This window comes from Callospermophilus lateralis, unplaced genomic scaffold (genome assembly GCF_048772815.1).
Source record: "Callospermophilus lateralis isolate mCalLat2 unplaced genomic scaffold, mCalLat2.hap1 Scaffold_96, whole genome shotgun sequence".
Classification (NCBI taxonomy): domain Eukaryota; kingdom Metazoa; phylum Chordata; class Mammalia; order Rodentia; family Sciuridae; genus Callospermophilus; species Callospermophilus lateralis.
In genome coordinates this window covers 2,694,217-2,700,085 of record NW_027517776.1, presented here as the reverse complement: position 1 = coordinate 2,700,085, position 5,869 = coordinate 2,694,217, and the positions used below count along the sequence as shown (strand labels likewise).

General features: G+C 34.5%; 1 pseudogene; it reads right to left on the bottom strand.

Moving 5' to 3' along the window:
* Positions 1-4,736: 4,736 nt before the first annotated feature.
* On the bottom strand, positions 4,737-5,613 carry LOC143641325 (glyceraldehyde-3-phosphate dehydrogenase pseudogene; annotated as a pseudogene).
* Between the last annotated feature and the right edge of the window lie 256 nt (positions 5,614-5,869).

Sequence of the window (5,869 nt, the reverse complement as noted above, 5' to 3'; positions counted from 1 at the left end):
ACATAGTTGCAGGCTATTTTCCATTCATAGAGTCACTACAAGAATACTGGCTATTTTTGTAACAATTTTTATGTTAAATATGACTTGATAATATTGAGAACACTGGCGTAATATGAGAAGAACACTAAGCAATAACAGGCATTGGGCAATTGTCAATCTATGAGATAGATCCCATAGCTGAGACTTAATTGGTAAAATGCCTCAAGGGATGTTAGTGAGAATCTAAGTATTAAAAATAAATAAAATAGTAGTGGATCATGACTTCATTTGCTCTTCAAATATTTACCTGAAGCCTAGTTTGCCCAACTTCTTAGAGATATCACTAAATCTCTAAACTGAATGTTCAAGAACAGAATCAATGTAGTTATTAAAGCACCCTTCAGAAGTTTCTCTAATCAAGATATACCAAAGCAGAAGAGAGCTCTCCAAAGGCCTTTAATAAAGATATGTCTGAAAAAAATTAAAAAAAATAAAGATGTGTGTGAACATTAGGAAATTTAGGCAAAAGATCACCTGGGCTTACTGATACTCTTTGGGAAGCCATAGTAACTAACCATTTCCATGAAGAGAATTTCTGTTCTTTCTATAAATCTAAACTTAATATGTGAAGATAACAGATTGATTAATTCATAACCTATTAATTGGAGGAAAATGCTTATTTAAAGAATGGAAAACCGCTTTCTCAAGTATAAACACTGGTTTGTCTTTGATTAAGCAAGAAAATTTGTTATTGACAGAGAACTATTATTTACAAAGAGAATGAAGTTTTTATCCATAAAAACTCTTGTCTGTAATCAAGAAAACTTATTTATTAAAAAAAATAAGTACACAATTTGACAAGTTCTAAGCCAATAATTTTCTAGTGTCTGAGCTCTGGCTCAGATATTTTAGAAAATTATATGTGTGGTTTAATGTAAATGGTGTGCATACATATACATACATATATATGCGTACACACATACACATGTGTGTATATATATATATATATATGTTTGTATATACATGCATGTATATAAAATACAGCTACAATAATAATTAAGTTATAAGAGAATATAACATCTCTGTTACATTTAGGTATCATTGCATTTGCTTTTGCCCATTTTGCTAGAATTTCTATGTCCTCCACAAGTCCTGCTGCTTGAACAATATGTTCTCCTTTGTATGTAGCCAACTCCATTTGGCAAGCAGTGTCTCTGGCCATCTGCAATTGATGCATACCTAGTTTTGTTAATCACTCCCAACGGCATTTACTAGATTTTTTTTCTTTTTCAATTAATTGGTCCCAGGTCATTTCATCTTGCTGGGAGCTGCACTTACAGGTAGCTAATACAGCTAAGAGGACTGACATAAGCTGCTGGATACCTGGCCAATGAGCACATTACCAGAACGAACATGGTCTATTAAAAAGCTTTGTGCTGAGCTAAAATGAAATTCCAAAGCATTTACTGTGTCTTGCATTATCTACAAACAGCAGATAGAGAAAAACAAAAACTGCAACCGCATCCCAACCACATTTGAAAGGTCCCTACAGTCTTGAACCTGGACAACCACCTTCCTTGTAGTCTAAGAAGACCAAATATGAGAATAGGTGCTCACAGAAATGTGAAAGGAAAGAAAGCAATATATTGCTTTAACTCTGGGATCATCACACAGAAAATTCATTTCTAGGTGTGTTTTTTTTCTCTTTTATCATTAAGAACAACATGATTCTTGAAGAGGGCCACTTCTGTTTGTTTTCTCATAGGCCTAAAGGACATTGTAATGTAACAATAATCAGGTGACAAAAATACTGGGAAGGTAATATGTGACCAGTAAGCTGTGAGCATATAAGAAATATTCCAAATGAAACTTCATGTTTTTAATATTAGAAAGAAATGTTCAATTATAAAGAAGGATCATGGACATATGGTTGGTTAGTTGCAACAATGCTTTATATGTGGATACAACCTACTTAATATTAAAATAATGTTTAAATAAATACAGAGTATAATGGTAATGAAAGAAGTGGCTTGCATGTCTAAATGTCATGACTAGTGAGTAAGGGATTTAGGATGAGTCATCTTGGTGCATATCCTGACCTGTGTCACTGCCTCTGCACATAGACTACACAGTCTACCTGTAGTTATCTGTCAAAGGTCTCTTATCAAATGTGATAAACATCAATGAATCCAGAATATACCTTTGTGAGAACAAAATATAAATGCTGTCAGTTTCCTTGTGTTCATAATATTTTTTCCATTTAATTCTCACAATAATTCTGTGAATTTTTGTATTTCCATTCATCATATGAGGAATAGGCAAGAAAATAGTATAGATTAAACAGTAAGTAGTTGGGCTAGAATTCAAGCAAATTATACACATTTTAATAATCTGTGATATACTTTTCTCCTTGACTTTTCATTTTATAGTATCCATGTGAATAATTTATAAGTTGTTTTTAATGAAGTTAAAATAGTGACTGCAGTTTTCATGGTTTTTTAAAATTTACTTTTTAGTTGTAGATGGACACAATACCTTTATTTATTTTTATGTGGTGCTGGGGTTTGAACCCAGTACCTTGCATGTGTGAGGCAAGCACTCTAGCGCTGAGCTGTAACTCCAGTCCCAGTTTTCATGTTTTTGATGATAATGTGGCATGTGAAAATAATATGTGACTTAAGTGTCTTTATCCCACCCTATCTCACCTTGGTAACTTCTCAGAAGAAATATGGTAGAAGAGAAAACCTCAGGCAAAACTTTTCTTTACTCAAGTGCAAATTAAGATATAACTCAAGTATTTCCTCTTGTTCTCTTTGGTTACTTCAATCAAGATTAGAGGTGTTTGCATAGTGGGGTAGGAGGGGAACAAGGGAGGAATAGATGAATTCTAGATAGGGAAGAGGGGAGGGAGAGAAAGGGAGGAGGCAGGGGATTAGCAAGGATGATAGAATATGATGAACATCATTATTCAAAGCACATGTATGGAGACAAGAATTGGTGTCAACATACTTTATATACAATGAGAGATATGAAAAAATATGGTATATATGTGTAATAAGAATTGTAATGCAAAAAAGAAAAAAACAACATACATTTATAAAGACATGAATTGGCGTGAACATACTTTATATACAAAGATATGAAAAATTGTGCTTTATATATGTAATAAGAATTGTATTGCATTCCACTGTCATGTATTTAAAAAAATAAAATCAATAAAAAAAGATTAGAAGTATTTGACTGGTGGAATTGGGACATCATATTTCCTATCAATGCTTTGCAAAAATTCTGGAATTAAGTTAATTTCTAATTTTCACATCTTAACAATCTGTTATAGAGATTCAGACAAAGCAATGAAAATGTGTCACTTACAAATAAATAATTTTAATAACTTTTTGGGATAATAGCAAATATGTGTAACTGAAGAGAACAGAAGGTATTTTTCTGTAGACTGAATGTCACTCTTGTGAAAAATCAACTTTCTTAATCAAAAACAAAACAAAACAAAACAAAAATACCCTTCAGGGTAAAATAATAAATAAACATAAATGAATGAGTAGCTTTAGAAAAATTCATGTATCCATTCTTCAGATATTGCTTGAGGACCTAATATGTATCAGATGTTGTTCTAGCTGCATGATATGCAAAACTGAATGAAACACTCCACTATTCTTCCCTGGAGACATTTACGTTCTGAAATCTATGACAACACCGTTTAGATAACGTGGGACTGCAATGTGTACTTTTTGCTAGCTAAGACATTGCCATTTCTATTCCAGGCAACTTGCATCTCTCTATGAGTACCTTCTGTGAGTAATTCTGCAATAAGTTTATAAACTGCTTTCACAGATCTGTTTGTAGACGCTATACATCCTAAATCCTTTCTCACTTTCCTCCTGGTGACCTTTCCAAAAGAGCTCTTATTTGCAGAATTGTGATAATTTATGATTTCTAACCTCCATGTCAAAAATAACTTGGTTCTCTTGGGTGAAAAGGAAACCTTACTAGGAGTAACTTGCCTTTTAATCTTCATCAAGAGGGGTTCTGAAACAACTTGAGATTTTTTACTGTCTGCCTATCTCGGTACTAATGCAGCATTTCACAAGGTTTCTGCACTAACTATCTTTGGGTCTTCTCATAAGAGCCCTATAATAGCCATAAATATTCCTCTGGAGAGCAAGATAGAATCTGAAAGGCTTATAATAGCTATCATAAATGAATAATAAAATGTAGAAAAGACAAACCACCATGAAAATGGCAAATGAATGTGATGACATGTATACTGTACATGAAGTAATTATCTGAGTGTTATATTTACAGAAATTCTCTGCTGCTTTTTTGTGGAGTCTGCAAAATTTAGCCAAGCCCACATATATTATGAATTTGGTGGTCTGAAAAGAGGTGGTTCAGCACTATAAAACTAAACTGTTTTTTGTGTATCCCTTATAATTAAATCAAGTAAACCACCTAACCACATTGATTTCAGAAATTTGCCTTTTCTTTATATTTTCATCTAGAAGTTTAATTGTTCTCTATGTTATATTTAGGTTTAGATCATGTATGTATACAGGTTCTGGGTACAGCAGATTTTATAAGCTACGTGAAAAAGTAGGGCTTCCTAAGACACACTGCTGCTTCTTAAGAGGGTCTGGGATGGAGACTATGAAGAGAATTCTCAGTGTTCTGGGCAATTGAAATGGGGCAGAACTCCCAGCAACTGAAAGTCTCTACTGCTAATGGTCTTATTCCTCAGGATCTTATTCCTTGAGGTTCACCACCCTGTTGCTGTGGAAAAATTCATTATCATATCAGGAAATGAGCTTGACAAGATGGCCATTGAGAGCAATGCCAGCCTCAAAATTAAAGGAAGCATGTCACTGTTCAGGTTATAGGAAACAATCTTGTCCTCCACATAGCCCAAGATAGCATTTAGAGGACCCTCCAGGACTATTTCACTATATTCTCAATGTCATATTTAGCAACTCTCTCCAGGTCATATTCATGAGAACACAATTATTTGGGGAGACAGACAATCATGCCAGTGAGCTTTTTATTCAGAGACAATCTCTCCCATAGCCTTGGCAATGCCAGTGCATGCAGGGATAATATTATAGGCATCCCAATGGTCATCAAACCACAATTTCCCAGAGGAGCCACACACAGTCTTTTGATTAGCCATGGTTGCTTGAAATTGTAGTTATGAGTCCATTTATGATACCAAATTTGTCATGGATGACTTCAACTAGGACTAAGCAATTCATGGTGCAGGAGGCATTGCTGACCAAATTGAGGAAGTTGGTATACTTCTCAGAGTTAATACCCATCACAAACATGGAGTGTCAGCAGAAAAGACAGAGATGATAACATTTTTGGTTTCACCCTTCAAGTGAACCCCAGCCTTCTCCATGGTAGTGAAGACACCTGTGGACTCCACAATGTATCCATCACCAGCTTAGCCCCACTTATGGACTGGGATTTTGCCATTTGGAGCTTAGATATGGGCTTCCTGTTGATGACAAGGTTTGTGTTTTCAGCTTTGAACTTGCCATGGATGGAATTGAACTGGAACATTTACATCATACAGTTAAAGTCAATGAAGGAGTCATTGATGTCAATAATAACCACTTTTCCAGAGTTGAAATTTAGTGGTTAGTCACAAATTAATTTACTCTGAACTTCACCATTGTTTCTCAAGTTTGGAGACACAGCTGGTACTGCAAGGAAAGATGCATCTATGTATGAAACAGAGAGGAACAATTGTTTTCATTTTTTAATATTTATTTTTTTAGTTTTAGGTGGACACAATATCTTTATTTTTACATTTATGTGGTGCTGAGGATTGAACCCAGTGCCTCGTGCATGCTAGGTGACCACTCTACAACTAAGCCAC